At 40.6% G+C, this 16,225-nt stretch overlaps 1 long non-coding RNA gene across 1 annotated transcript in view; it reads left to right on the top strand.

The window, feature by feature from the left end:
• LOC107077598 (uncharacterized) overlaps positions 1 to 16,225 on the top strand; it is a 35,521-nt gene that overhangs the window by 665 nt on the left and 18,631 nt on the right. Inside the window, exons 2-3 of the long non-coding RNA XR_001478599.2 lie at positions 2,904 to 3,000; positions 5,116 to 5,199. This is a non-coding gene — a long non-coding RNA (uncharacterized lncRNA). The remainder of the gene's footprint in view (positions 1 to 2,903; positions 3,001 to 5,115; positions 5,200 to 16,225) is intronic.

Below are 16,225 nucleotides of genomic sequence, written 5' to 3' on the forward strand. Positions count from 1 at the left end.
CCCTTACGTAGTTGGTTCTCTGACTACATCTCCGTTTAATTTTAAGTATCAATCAAATGCGAGTCAGGTTTCTTGCTAATTATTCGTGCTGCGCTATCTTCCTGTCCTGTTATACAGCAAATTAAATATTTTTAACTTTTGAAAAGAAAGTCTACCATCGAGTCTGAAGAGAACTAGTCTGCAGCAAACGTTTCTGGTTTTGTCTTCTTGAACTATTCACTTGAAGTGGCACAATATTTCTTAAGCAACTTTCTATTGAAATCTGGTTTGTTTCTTTGTTCTTGAAGAGACCAGAAGAGACTTGTCGCATTTGCAGTAATGATTAATAATAACTGCAATGTTTTTTTTATAAGTGAAATACCAAGGCCAGCACAGAAATAAATAATTAGAAGTTCAAAACACTTTGGTAAGTGATTTATACTGTGCACAGCTGGGTCCAAGGACATTGCTTTAATTGAATCGTATATCACAGTACAAATATGACCATTGGGTATATGATGACCGCTGAGAAAAGTTAGTTTTGAGAACATTTTCTTAACTAGCATTTGAAGCACTCAGTGTAAGACATAATCAGTCCTGAATGAGCTCATTCTCACAACGCAGTGCAGCATGCCAGTGTGAGAGTTCTCAGGACACAGAGATCCAGGTAGAGCTTTATCTTGAGCTCTCATCTACATAAGCTGCAGACATCGCGCAGAGCCAAGCCAGTAAGAAACCTTTTGGTGTCTGCTGGAAGGGGGAAGAAGGCAAGGAGTTAGTTTGACCTTTTTAACTGGGGTCTTTGAGATTTCAAACAAGTCAGACCACAGATGGTCAATTTCAGCCCTGAAGAGTGCAAGCACTGACTTGTACGGATTTTCCAAGCTGGTACGTTGTGAAACTGTGGCCTAACTCTTGAAGGCTGCGGGTCTTGTAGCTCGTCATATCAATCTGACCTGAATACTTTTATGAAACCAGGAATGCTTGGGGCTCTTCTCTGAGTGGCAGTGGCTGAAAATCCTTTCTCTGTGGATAATGCCTGCCAATTGACCTGCTAATGAAAATAAACCACTTTTGTATCTTCTGCTTCACTGTAGTCATGGGTTTTCCTTGTTTCGGTCAGAAGGCCAGGCCTACAGTTGTGTGAAACGTGGTCATGTGTTGAAATTGCCGCTATCATGATCTCTTATCAGTCCTGCTGGATCCCTCTGGCCACCTTGTTTGCTAACCTATCTGGCAGAATGTAGCTTCTCTAGAAAAGCACAATACAGCCTGCGTGGTCCAACTGCCTGATTTAAAGCAAGGAACAGGAGTTAATGTCCAGCTTCTGTTTCAAAGGAATCTCTTTGAGGGTCTCCCTCCTGAAGGTCCCAGACCATGAGATCATGAGGAGTGATTGTGTAATTGCTGAAGTGTGCCTTATGTGAGGCAAGGGGCCAGAGTTCAGGTGGTACTGTTGCAGAACAAAGAAGTTTGAGAAAGGAAGTTCTTCACATATTAAAGGCACAAGACCCATTTGACAGAGACATAGGGTTTTGGAAGGAATTTTTAATTGGAACAACATGTTTCAGATACCGGCGGTATCAGTTCCTTTTCTGCAACGGATACTTGCAGGCCTGCAAGTGGATGTTTGGAGTTTGTCTGAAGTATACAGCGTGACATGATCTGTGAATTCACCCTGAAGGTGCCAGGATTCTTCCCTCAAAGAATAACAGAAGCTTTCTATCGTGAAAAGCCTGAGATAAGCCCTGAGAGCTGCACATCTCACACACCTGTTTCTCATTTTTCACCTTCTTACTCACACGGGGAATAAAGCTGCGTTTATTTCTGTAGTGGAGAAACACACGTTTTCTCTGGATATTAAATTTACAGAGCTTGTGAAAATGTGTTCTTAAAGGAATGTGACTGTGCATGGGAGCAGCCAGGACTAAAAGCTCTTGATGAACTCTGACAAGGTCAATGACACTTTTATTGGTACCCTATCTGTGTTTATAATAAAGTGTCTGTATCATTTAACTCAGCTGCAGCAAAGATATTTCATTGCATACCTTATTTTTTTATATCAGGCTTTCATACCAACCCAAGAACAGGTGAGCCAGAAACTGCAGTGTTTGTGCCTCCTTCTCTCTGTGCTTTGTGTTGTGTCCTATACATCTCTCTGTGCAAAGGCTATCTTCTCAATACAGAAAGCCTCTTGTACACAGTATTACACTGGCAAATTCTGAAAGTTTTGTTTCGTAGCCTTAAGGATGTGAAACACTGGAGTGGACTATTTTTTTTTGGTCACTTTCAATTTATGTACACAGCTGAAATAAATTATTCACCATTTATTTTGAAAAGAAAAATATATGCATTACAAATACACAAATAGTATATATGACTACAGTATATGGATGTAACAAAGACATATATGTGGATGCAATAACGCCTAACCAGCTGTTTTGGAAATGTGCTGTTTGAGTGTGTTTTTGTGAAGCATGGCTATTTTAAGGACAAACCAGAGCTGTGACTAACATGTTGATATTATTTCTCTTTTGAAGCAATTTAACATATCAAAATATCCACTTCAGGGCAAGAAAATAACACAAATGTGGACCTCAAAAGTAAATGAGTCAAAAACAAGCATTTTCATGCTCCAAGACATTGTTCCGTCACTGACTGGAGATAATCTCCACTGTGCCAGGAAAAGGCAGTAAATGCTTAAATGCCTGCTGGAACAGTGTCACGTTGCAGGAGGAAGACAGAAATGCTTTGAAAAATTAGTACCTGTCATTACCTGTTTGCCAGTGCAACAGTGGTTCCTAAAGAAAAATATGTCGTCGTCACAAAACTCAGCTCTCCAATCTCACTGCCCAGTTTTTGGTGTTCTCGTAGTCAGACAGGTACTGTAATTGCATTTCAACAGCTGCACCTCTCTCTGACAGTAACCCAAGATGGCACCTCCTGTCTGTACTGGAGCGCTGGCAGCCTAACTTCCTGCTGGAGAGGCCATGACCTGCTTGCATCTGTTCCCGTAGCACGGTATTTAGTGGAGCGTGGCCATATTTTTCTGTCTCGTGAGCTGTAACTGGAGTAGATGACAAATCCAAATATATTCCCCCCCCCTTCATCAGCTGCTCTGTTCCTTTAAACAATAAAAAACTTTTAAACCTATTCCGTCATAGGATGGTGATGTTCATATCAAAAGTATATCTTTTCAAGCCAGGGCCTGATATGTTTCTACCTGGTGTGTTACCTAGGAAACAAGGTTTTCAGGTTGTTTAACGGTGCAGGTCTTTGACCTCCAGAGAACATTCCTTCATCTACATGGTCTGTTTTGCCTGGCCGAGGCCTAAGAACTCACAAACATCACACAGAGCTCATTTCAACAGAAAGGTTAATGGATTATGCCCAGAGTAACACAGTGCGTTTCCTCTTCAGGTCTGACACACAAACAGCAACAAAATGTCTCACTTTTCATGAAGCTTTTTGACAGTTCTTTCTGAAGAGAGAAGAAACCTTTAGAAGATCTCATGTGTTTAGCCTTTGTTTCCTCCCCAACTTAGAGGTCTTCTTTACTTCAGTTTATTTACAATTCATTCCACAGCTTGTTTCAGACAGTTTACCAAATCAGAGTACACCACACTGAGGGTTAATACAAGAAAAACTAACAGAGAGCTCAGACCTCTCACCTTCAGCAGGAGGCTTTGCAGAGGCTTCAGTGCTGTTTATATGAACAATGTCCTCTTAATCCTGGCCTTCACTCCGTGATTTGTCTCTGGGAAGTGTTTATTTTTAGTTCTCTTTCTTTGAATAAGTCTCTGTCCTGTTATGACCGCAAGAGGATCATGGATTGACATTTCATTGATTCTGTTTGGTGTTTCCAGGTTTTATTTACCGGGGAAGTTTATTTTCTTTGTCAAATCAATGTCTGTCAGCTTCATGTCCTAGTTACAAGTGAATTGTCTCGGTATATATCTCACCAACCATTGCTTGTATTTCAAATAAAACAAACATTAATACACTCTGAAACATCCTTGTAAAAAGTCTTTAGGGAAATAGCTGTCCAGGCTAATGAAGAGGACAAATATGATATTGTAACCAAAAACCAGATGAGTGTGGATGATAGTTCAGCCAGGCACAGCTCTGTGAGAGGAAATGCTTTTATTTTACAAAGCTCATATCCTTGGTTGTGAGACAGAGAAAGGGAGGGTATTGAGGGGTAAAAGGCAGGGGGTAAGACTGCTTATTTTACGAACAAATGGCTTTTATAAGAGTCTTGATGGTCAGTAAGTTAAAGACCCAGCAGAAAAAGACCTTATGTGTTGCTATGCTTTCATTACATCAGGAGTTGCTGGCCCTAGTTATCTGAAAAGCTTTTCTTTTCCTCGTTTGGTTGATTAATGACACCTTGAGGGGTGGGAAGTAATGTGAAAGCTTTCTTCCTGGCCAGGAACATTTGTACCATTTGCTTGAAGCTCATTCCTCTGATTTCTTACTTATTAGCCATGTGGTGGCTATTTAGAGGTGGAAAGTGATCAGTTGGGACACAGAGGATTCATTTTCGTCCGAGTCAACTGCAGCTGACAGGAAAGTATTTAATACCTAAAGGGCTTGGGCCTAGTGCTACGTTATGAGAGCATTCAATCTTGTTTTATAATAGCACACAGCCCCTTTATATTAGATTGAAAACCCTTGACTTTACAATAATATAAACCTGTCACAGCTTGAAGTGCATGAAAGAGAAGAGACCCAGGCACACAAGTAACTGGTAGAGTGGACTTGTCATGCAGGTCCAGATGAAGACGCTCATGAGCAAGGCTGATACTCGTATCACAGTCATGTGGCTGTGATAATCACCCACATTGTGTGGTTTGTGTGACAGAGTCACACTTGTATTATATGTATTGAAAACTGTTATAGAAGTGTTTAGTTTGCAAAAAAAGAGGAAAGTGTCATGTTGTGTACGTTTGCGTGGTTTCCTTTATTAGTATGAGAGAAAGGTTGACCGAAACAATTGTGGTTTACACAGAGTGTGTGTGTGTTGGGATAGAGGGTGTCCATGTTGATTTGCAAAATTTCTCTTTATTTTCATAATTAGATCTTTCTCCAAACCTCAACACTTTTTTGCTTTTTTGTTGTCTCCACTGTCCAAAGGCCTTGTGCTGAAAACACAAAACCAGAAGAATGCAACTGCAAATGCAGAAGAAAGAGTCTCGGTGCCAAATTCAGAGCCTTGAAGTGAGTGCTCGATATTGTTGTGTGTTGCTATACGGTCATGTCAACCATTTTGACTGTCATCTCAGATTGTGCACACCTCCTAATGGACCCTGCACCCCAGGGTCTCATAAAATACACCATGGTTCTCACTTCAGCTGAGAATTAATTACTTACAGTAATTGAAGCAAGTAGTAAGCCTCTATCACCTTTTCTGATCTTAATCAGTTGATAATTTTTTGGGGCTACTTTATAGAATGTTTTATTGCTACAATTATAATTTTGCTTTTTAGTTGTGGAAATCAGGGCTTTGTGATGCCTCTGGTAACAAGATCAGATCTCTCACCTCCCCTCCATCCACACATTTTCTAATCCTCCTTATCCAGTACGGGGTCGCAGGGGAGCAATGGGCGTGAGGCAGGGTACACCCTGAACAATGCCAGTCTATCGCAGGACAGACATACAGACACGAACACAGACTCAAACACACACTCACGCCAGGGCTAATGTGACCAAAGCCCCACTAACCTACCAGCATGTCTTTAGACTGTGGGAGCCAATCAGAGCACCTGCAGGAAATCCATGCACATGTGGCGAGAACATACAAACTTCACACATTTAGTACCCTACCAATTGAACCCAGAGCCTCAGCACTGTGAGACAGCAGTGCTAATCACTGCCCCTTCATGCTGCCCCCAGACACCCTCCCTGATTCTTTATTGATGGAAAGCTTGCAAGTCCTTAACACTGTAAGTGTTTTACATTAGGACTCAAAACAGTTGAAGGTTCATGAGACTAAAAAAAAAATGCTGAGCAAGCAGTTTTATAGTCAGGGCTATGCCACATAAATTTAAGAAAATATATAGTACTTCGTATTTTCATAAAGGGAAATCTGAACTATTTATCTTTTCAGTGTTAATCCACTTTCAATTTGCACATTGTTTAATCTTATTTAACTGATACATGTTCTAATAGCAAGGGCAGGAGGCATAGCACTATACTGATTTTCTTCTAACATGTAAAGATATTTTTGCATACTAAAGTACACAGGCTTTTCACTTGCAAACAACAACCCAGCAAGCTTTTTCTGAAACATCTCAATTTTTTTGAATCAGTTTTCCTAACCTCTCTTATAAAAAATCTTTAGGTCATTGGATAATCTGTTTAGTGCACAATTGTTGCACATTTAATGTGAGCTTGTTTATTAAGGTCACTTAAATGATTTGGTTGGTATGGTTAGATAGATAGATACTTTATTGATCCCGTGAGGGAAATTGCAGTGCAACAGCAGCTTAACACAGACAACACAGCCACAGTGTAACAATTATATAATAATAGTACAATACATACAATACAATACAAGAGTTACTCACAGTCCGGACACACAAGAGCAAACTAGAACAGAACAGTACACAGAAAAATCATATCGCACATATGAATATAAATATAGATGTAAATATAGATATAGATATAAATATAGATATAAATGTGTTGCACAGGTCCCTGGCATATATTGCACACAAAAAAAACGGTTGTAAACGGGAGAAAGAAAAAGAAAAAGAAAGAGAACAGATGTAGCAGTAGATGTGTAGATGCGTTCAGTCCAGAAACAGGTCACTGTCAATGTTGCCTCTGCCCAGACGCAAGGTCATGCGTTGTACAGTCTTATGGCAGAAGGCAAGAATGACCTCCTGTGGCGCTCCCTGTCGCACTGTGGATGGATCAGTCTATTGCTGAACGTGCTCTTCATTTCTGCAAGCCTATCATAGAGGGGATGGGAGAAATTGTCCATGATGGCCTCTAGTTTGGACATCTAGTTAGTTTTCTCCTCTCAGCCACTACCTCCAAGGGGTCCAGGGTTAACAGAAGACACAAGGTCCATGTACACTGTGTCTCAGTGACTCAGGTGAAGGGCTTGTGAGAGAGATAATTTCAGCTCACACCTTGGTTCGTACATAGATTCTGTGTTAATTGGCCAAGTAACTTATTGAACCGCTCTACGCTCTGTCCTTATGGGTATTTTAAAACTGTGTTCCTATTGAGTGACTCTGTAGTAGTTGATAAAAAATGTATGCCAAAGACTATGCTCAATATATTATTATAGCCAAATGAAAAGATAATTAAAGATCACTATTATTTAGGAGAGTAAATCATTAGGCAGGTTTGGTAGATTTTCACATGGTTGTTTTGATCCACATCCTTGAGTCACACACACCTTTGCATTGTATTGTAGTGTCAGTTTCTAGGAGCCCTCTGGAGTCTGAATGTGTTGATTTACTCAAGTTATCACTGAGTAAAAACCGATTTCAGACTGAATTATTACATATAAACTTGAACCTATCTTCTCTTGTCCCAAAGTACTTCTGAGAAGATATATTGGTGTACACAAAAATAAGTTTGTTTCTCAGTCATGTGCTTTTCATGTCCATATTGTGTTATTCCCCTGCCCTGAAGTGAATATTTTTGTGTGTTAAATTGTTTTTAAAGCAGAAAAAAATGTCAACATGTTGGTAACAGCTTTGGTTTCTTCTTAAAATAGCTATGCTTCAGAAGAAGACTCGAAAATCGTATTTCGGAGACTGCTGCTGGGATGTATTTGCCTTTTGAGTTTCAAAGTTAAAATTTTGTTTGTTTCACAGTGTTACGTATGTTATTTGTTATATTTATGCTTAGATTATTGGTTTTGAAAAAAAATCAGTTCTATATTTTACCTGTGTGGACAAATTGAAAATAACCAATTAAAATAGCCCAATCTAGTGTTTCACATCCTTAAGACTTTGAACCAAAACCATAGGAATCTGCAAGTGTAATGCTGTATATTAGAGCCTTTTTTTGTATTTAGAGCCATACAACAGCCTTGTACAGTATGTATTGAGAAATCATATTGAGAAGACAGCCTTAACACAGAGAGGTGTGTATGACACAACTCCAAGCACACAGAGGAGGAGGCACAAACACACCAGTTTGTGTCTAACCTGGTCTTGCACATTTGGTTGGTATGAAAGCCTGATATTCATATTCATATGGATGCAGAAGCATGTTGGGAATTCTGGATAGGTCCCCTGTGCTTGGGAGGGTTAGCTTTTATGGCACAGATTCTGTAAGAATTGTAGAATTTTCACGTTTCCCGTATCTATAAAGACTCTTGTGTGGTCATTGTCATCTTCACTGTTAGGTCCGATGATATACTGTATCATGTAGAACTAAAACCTATACGAATAGTTCCTGTGATTACAATGAATCTATAAGCTACAGTATGTAGACTGGGATTCTGGTAGCATTCTAGCTTCTGTTTTTTTTTCTTTCTCTGCTTCCTTTCTTACACATTTGAGACAAATACCATACAGTTTCTTAAGTCAGCCATTAGAGAAAGGTCGTACTGCTCAGAGTGGAGATCATTGTTTCTGCACAGCTACAGTACATGATTCAGGAGTTCTTTACTTCTTTTCAATTCCAAGCTTTAGAAGATTGTTTTCTTTTTATTTATTAGATATCTTTTACTATGGTGGTACAGTGGTAATCATTGCTGCCTCTCAGTGCTGGGGTCCTGGGTTCAATTCCAGACTGGGGTGCTATCTGCATGGGGTTTATATGTTCTCCCTGTTTTTGAGTGGGTTTCCTCCAGGTGCTCTGATTTGCTCCCACGGTCCAGAGACATACTGGTAGGTTCATTGGCTTCTGGAAAATTAGGCCTGGAGTGAGTGTGTGTTTGTGTCTGTGTGTACCCCGCAATGGACTGGCATCCTCATCCAGGGTGTACCCCGCCTTGTGTCCATTGCTTGCTGGTTAGGCTCTGGCTCTTCCATGACGCTGAACTGGACGATGCCATTTTAAAATGGACAGATTTTTCTTTTATTAATTTAAGAAGTATGAAAATCCCCCACATATTATACGGTTATATCAAGCAGGTGCTACGAAAGTAAAAAAAAACTTAAGCTATTTCACAAAAATATACTTCTTCCATTTCTTTTGCTCTTAACAGGGGCATTTATTATTAAATAAAATGTACATCACTCAAAGACAGCTGAATAAAGGCAGCCTAGTGACAAGAGCTGAAAATGAAGTGCATTATAGCTATACTAATTCACTGAAAAAAGCCCAGGGACTGTGTTCTGTGTATTTTGCTGACATTTTGTTAGACTCCAGACTAAGCAAACCGCCTCTGTACCTGGCACAGACTTTCACATAGCTGTGACCTTTTCTGTGTTTCATATTGTTTTGAATCCGTTTGGTGAGAAATACCATTTGTTCCTCTTGTTATGGTTGGTCCTTGTACTCTTATTGCTTTTTTAACAGACTCCCAGATTCCCTGTAAAAGTGTGTGCCCTCTGATATCAGGGACTTGGCTTGTTTGGAGCTCTGGAGATAAGGGCTGTGTAAAAACTCAGTTATTTCCACTTTCCCAGCAAGGGTTTCTTTCACCCTTAGTTTGTAGGGTGAGGATCCATGATTTACAGTGAGCCCCATAAAACGTGAAGCCACTTGTCTGAGAGGAGTCGACTTTGCAATGAAAGTTCACGGTTTTCAACCACTGCCTTAACAAATTCTGTTATTTGTTGGAAGGTTGAGACAGTTTATCCTTCCACTATCAGAAAGTCTCTTATCCTAGAAAGGGCTGGGGCATGAGGCGAGTTATTGTGAACCAATATCACCTTAAGTACACAGTGCAATGTTTGCCTTATTAAAAAATAATATTTGTACTGGAATATCTCTCAGGGAATAACATTCTCCGATGCTATGTTTTCTGCTATTGGCAGCAGGTCCAGATAAACAGTTTCTCACGAAAGCATGCAGCTTACGTCAGAGACTGTATTATCAGCAGAAAAGGTGCTTTTCTGAAATGTTCTTTGTCCCTTCGGTACATATTTCAGGGAGCAACTATAACGGGGGGTTTGTCTAATTTGACTTTTGAAAGCTGTTTCAGCTTTTGAAAAACGAAACAAAATATCTGTGTTACCTTAGAATTTGTTTATAGGTGTCCATTAAAAAAACATACCCAAATTAAAATTTAAACCCAGTTTCTGAGTGGACTCCTTGGGATTTTCTAAAATAACATAAAGGCAGGAAAGCAACAGAAATACCTTATTTCATACAGTGGTGTTCAATTTAACTCAGTTCCCTTTGCATATATATATAGGTATCTAGTGTCTCCAGTATGGCCTGTGCTATAAGTAATAAATAAACATGCTCAGATTAACATGCTGTTTTTTCAAGGAACTTTTAAAATTAAATGGATGAAAGACCCTTCTTTTTAGGAGTAAATGATTGCATTCATTTTGTATGAAACCAGACACGATCACATTTTTGTCTCACACCTTTTGCATAAAAAAAATTACTTTTATTTTAAAGCTCATCTTGTCAAAGGTGTCTCTACAAACACATCATTCTGCTATGAAGAAATCCAGTGGAACGTCTCTTAGCAAGAGGCAGAGGTGGAAAACAATGTGTTCCAGCAGTGGATTATCACTTCATTGCCCACTGCAAGTCTAAAAATAAGACGCTTCATTATTTATTAAGACACTTAATTTATTCTGAAACAAAAGCATAAGGTTTCAGAGGAGAGGAGGCGATCTGGCCTACAGTATGTAACTCTTTTGGATGCTAGTAGTTAAGTGATCTGAAAAGCTCATTCAGCCATGTCTTGAAAGAAGTCAGAGCCTGCTTTAACAACATGACTGAGTAGCTTGTTCCACACCCCAGAACCTTCTCTTGGTTCAAAATGCTCTTCCCCATAGTTTTCACTGTTCCCTCTGCAGAAGCTCATTTGACTTTGGGCTGACTTTGTTAATGCATTTAAAGGATTTTGAAAACTTGAATTAGGCCCTCTTAACGTCTTTGATTTTCAGCCTGTCAGAATAGGACGTCATTTGAAGTTAATTGATGTATCTCGTTGCTGTTCTCTGGACTAGAGCAGTAATATATTTTTTCAAAGTAGCGGCCACAAATGTACACAGTATGGCAAGTGAAATCTTAGTAGCACATTCCACTTTTTAAAAATACCATACCTAGATTTTAACTCTATGTTTTCAACTACAGTGGGTGACACAGTAGTGCAGTGGTTAGCCTTTCTGCCTCATAGCTCTGGAGCCTTGAATTTGCTTCTGGACATGGGGTGCTTTCTACATGGAGTGTTTGCATAGGTTTCCTCTGGATGTTTCTGTTTCCCCAGTAAGTTAATTAGCTTCTGGGAAAATGAGCTGTGCTGTAAGTGTGTGCATGCGTGTGTTTGGGTCTGTGTGTGCCCTGTGATAGACTGGTGTACCCCACCCTGCTCCTGTTGCTTGCTGGGATAGGTCCTGGCTCTCCTATGACCCTGAATTGGAAAATGTGCTTAGAGAATGGATTGATGGATTTATATCCTAACATACTGTTTGCCTTTTATTGCTTCCCCATATTGTCGCTAAGATGTAAATGACCTATTTACACAAATATTCTAATTAGAAAGGCCAATCTAGTCTATATAAAATGTCATTCTCATAAGCAGCCTCTTTAGGTTTGGTGTTTCCCATTTTATACCTGAATGCAAAATCATATAGGGAGTTCAGTGGACAGTGAAAAGCTTTATACAACTGTGTACCAAGACCTTCCACATTGACACTTTTCATAGCACAATCATTAGAAAGGACAAGCTAGCTTTTTAACACCCTTGCTCTTTATGCACAACAACCTGTTTAATTTGCCAGTCCTATCAGAAAGGTGGTGATGCCCTTGCACTGACAAGCATTCTAAGAGAGCTTGGGCCTGTCTTGTCCTCTGAGTGTATTTTGCCTGTGAATTGCGGAGAGAGAGACATCAGAGACAGCTGGCCTGCACAACACAGGACATACTGTACGCCTCCACACCACAGAAGATATCATCCACTTCCTTTAGATGAATTCAAGCTCCCTGATGCTTTCATCTGGCACATCACAACTCCTAGGCCTTTTGGGATACTGGTGCCAAAAAAAGAATCTGGACCTCTGTTCCTCTGGTTCCATTTTGAGGATAAACCTGTACAAATAGGGACATTGATGAGAAACCTGGCAGACATCAAAGGAAAACATATTGACCCAGCTGAAAACACTCCAGATAAACTCAGAGCACAGGTTGTCTGTCAAGACATTAGTCAAATACAGATACAGGGAAAAAAATGATTTGAACCTGACGACATCACTTCTGGAGGCTGTATATTATCTTTGTGAAGACTGGGAAGAAAAAATCTGAATGTCCTTGTTGGTCTCTTACACAATACCTCGAAAGGCTGATACTTTTCTCTTTATGTCTGTTTTGTGAAATTCCGTTTTGATTTTAATCCTTCAACAACTTTCAGAAGCAATGTGGGATGTATATATTCAGTATATGTACATAAAAGCCCAGCAAGGCATTAGAAAGACAGCTCTAGAATCATGATTAAATTAATTATTGATTTGGGAACACATGTGTGTGTGTTCAGGGCTGCACAGTGGTACAGTGGTCTGCATTGCTTCCTCACAAAACTGGGGTCCTGGTTTTATTCCTGGGGTGCTGTCTGTGTGGAGTTTGTATGTTCTCCCCATGCTCGCTTGTGTTTTCTCCATGAGTTTCTGTTTTCTCCCACAGTCCAAAAACATCCAGTAGCGGTAGGTTAACTGGCTTCTGGTAAATAAAGCCCCGTTGTGAGTGTGTGTGTTGCCGTCTGTGTGTGCCCTGTGATCACGTCAAGGCTGTACACCGCCATGTCTCCAGCTCCCCCGTGACTCTGTACTGGATAAAGCAGTTAGAAAAATGGATGGATGTTTGTGTGTCCAGACCAAGCGTAACCTCAATTGTATGTTGCTTTCAAGGCTGGTTTTCTAACCCACAGGATTTTTCTGAGCCAATCAAGGCCTGACAGGAAGGCTAAAGAAATTCCGATTCATTCTAAAACTGTTTCCACTGGTCGTCATTAGACTTGGAAGAAAGAAAAAAACGAAGAGTGTTGGCACTGAGACGGTGGGGGGGGGCTGGAGGAAACACGCTCTAGGTGTGTTTTCCTCTCTGAAACGGGCAGCGTGATGGTTACTGATGCAGAACCCCAGAGAGGCCCGGCTCTGGCCCGCCTGGTGAGTCACTGTAGCTGTGTGTCTGCAGGCCACTGGCGCTGGCTGCATTGTTCAGTGTGTCACTTAGCACCTGTGTTCCGGGTGTAGAGGAAGAGAGGCTAAGTGCCTGCCTGACAGCTCCATTTGTTCTCCGTCTCCTCCTTTTGTCCGGGCCCCGGAGGAGAAGGGACGGGGCTATTCACTGTCAGGGGTACCACCTGTACCAACATGCATCCCCTTCTTGACAATTTGTTTTCTGATTGTGGGTATTGACAGACGTGCTTGTCGGCATATTTCAGCGTTTTCAGTTTCAGTCTTCTATCTAAAGGGAGATCTGATTGGGCTCCCTAGTAAAGAGAGATACTCTCTCCTTCTGAGTTGTGTTCCGCACAGATTAGTAAAGCTTCCAGGTGTAAAGATACAAGCATTCTTCCTCCTGGGTAAGTTGTGCACCATCTGGGTAAGTTGTGTAACTAACTTACCCGCCTTCGGGGAGAAGGGTGGATTCTAATCTTGCACACTTCCACTCACCTACATATATAAGTCTCTCACCCAGGACTTCCTTTCGAGTATCTCTCTCACATTCCCCCACCCCCCATATACACCCTTGCTAGATCACTCCTCACAACAGTTGGGGGGGGTTGGGCAGCTGAGTCAAATACTTTATACGCTACATATTCATCTCTCTCTCTCGCACTTATTAGGATCTAACCGAACTACTGAAACAACTAATATTCAATACAATCAAGGTCACAGTGACAATCGTACTTGAAATTTAAAGACAAATACAAAAGTACAGTATAGGTGATACTGTAGGTCATTTTAGTAGTATCTCTAATACTCTACTCTCACAAATTCCCTCTTGGTGAACTTGATTCAGCTAACAAACGTCTGTCTCTCTAAGATCTGACACTGGGAGACCGTTGTCTTATAAAATAACAAGAGAAATAGGTTGAATGCCGATCTTGTGTGAGTTAGGCTTTGAAGCATGGCATCCATAGTAAGACCACCAATGCTCACTTTAACCATTGGTTAGGTTGCATCTCCTTATCAAGCTTGAAATAGATGAAAAGGGTTTTGAGTAAACATACTATAAAAGAGCAATCGGCAGACTCTTCCCAGCTCCACTAGCGCTGTCTGTTGGCCTGAAAAGTATCAGGATCATCCCATTTGCAGACTCTTGGCACAAGGACCGCTGGATATGCTTAAAGAGGAAGGGAGGTTTTGGACTGATACCAGAACCGCTGAATCCACCTTTTGAAGTTTTTTTTGGGTGTCTGGGCAGCATGTGTAGGGTAACAACTCTTCTGGATAGCAAGAAAATCTACTAAATCAAGGCTAAAGTGCTTTTACTTTGAGTGCTATACTAACTGAGCTGAATGGACTGAGCACACGGAGTTCCTCCACTATTTAGCCAATGCCTATCAATAATGATTTTCTTGGATATGTTTCAAGAAATCATGAATCATGAATCCAGTGGAAAATCGGTACCATGTGGCTTTCACTGTGAGCCCGGCTCTCTGTCTCCGTTTCAGGATGGGCCAGAGTCTATCCTGGCAGGCAACACGCTCAGGGCAGGATACACCCTGGAAGGGATGCCAGTCCATCGCCGGGCATACACCAGGGACACGTGTCCCAGAAGCCTAATTGGTCTGTCACTACCTCTTTGGACTATGGGAGGAAAGTGGTGCACCCAGAGGAAACCCACACAAACATGGGGAAATGTACAAACTCCACACAGATAGCACCCCAGGAATTGAACTCAGGGCCCCTGTGCTGCGAGGCCGCAATGCTAAGCCACTGCACTACACTGCCGGCCTTATGGTTCTGCATCGACAGTTTGGAGTTCCCCATCTCTACCATCATATGTTCTGGAAATGGTCAGAAAAACTTCCAGGGAATGTATATAATTCTACTCGTATAGTACTATATGTTTTACTTAATGACAAATATCTAGTAATGGAGAGGACTTGGTATGGATGCTAAGTTTGAAATTTGCGTTTAAACAGAGAGTTGAATTAAGGCAGAGCAAAGTGGAAGAAGAAGGTCAGCTGGCAAGGAGAGGGTCAAACATTTATGCTCCACACTTATGACCTGGGGCTTGTGAGATACTTTCATTGCAGTGACAAACCAGGCTACTGAGACAAAGTCTCTTTGAATGCAAAGACTGTTTTATCACTCCTGAACTGCATTGTCAGGAAAATAAAAGGGAGATCTGTTTAGTGCTGCTGTTGACACAATGGACTCCAGGACCTCCAGGGCCAAATTAAACTTAAGAACCTCAGTATGATTTGTGCCTCTACATGTGCTGTCATTTCATGTCCAGTGTTATATATTTAGTTTCCTGAATCCCCCTACAAAAACAGCTCTCTACCATGGATTTGTTATGTTGCTGAACAGAAAATTGAGACCTACTTACCAAAGAGGAGGTATTTCCACCTAGTTCATGTTAATTATTACTTTAAGTATCACTTAAAGTATACAGGATCGTTTTTACTAAAAGAGACCATACTGGCCACTGAAAGTGAATACATTGTTTTCTGGTTTATTTCTGAGCCTAATTAATTAAGATAGCTAATTTGTGTCTTTAAATGGGATTTTCAATCTCTTTCTTTTCTTGAAAATAAATATGCCAATGCCATAAAATATATAAAACATTAAAACCTGCATTTACACTGATTTGTTTTTCTGTCTTCCTCTATGACAGGCATAGAAAATGTTTAGAAAGACAGTGCGAAAACCACAGGTGCAAAGAAACTGCTGGAGAAATGGCAGCCTCCTGAAATTTTAGTTTTTCTTCAAGTACAATTTTTTACACCTCCTTTGATGGTAGATTCAGTGAGTAAAATGATATTATGTTTTTTGCAAAAAAAATCATATTGTAGGATACATCGTACACCTCCACAGAGATAAAGATATTTTAAGAGAGATGGAAGACTGGTTGGATTATGGCCTTCAAGGTTCTGGATTGGTGACACCCTGTTTTAAAACATTGCCATCTATACTGATTA

This window comes from Lepisosteus oculatus, chromosome 11, assembly GCF_040954835.1.
Source record: "Lepisosteus oculatus isolate fLepOcu1 chromosome 11, fLepOcu1.hap2, whole genome shotgun sequence".
In the NCBI taxonomy this organism is placed as follows: Eukaryota; Metazoa; Chordata; class Actinopteri; order Semionotiformes; family Lepisosteidae; genus Lepisosteus; species Lepisosteus oculatus.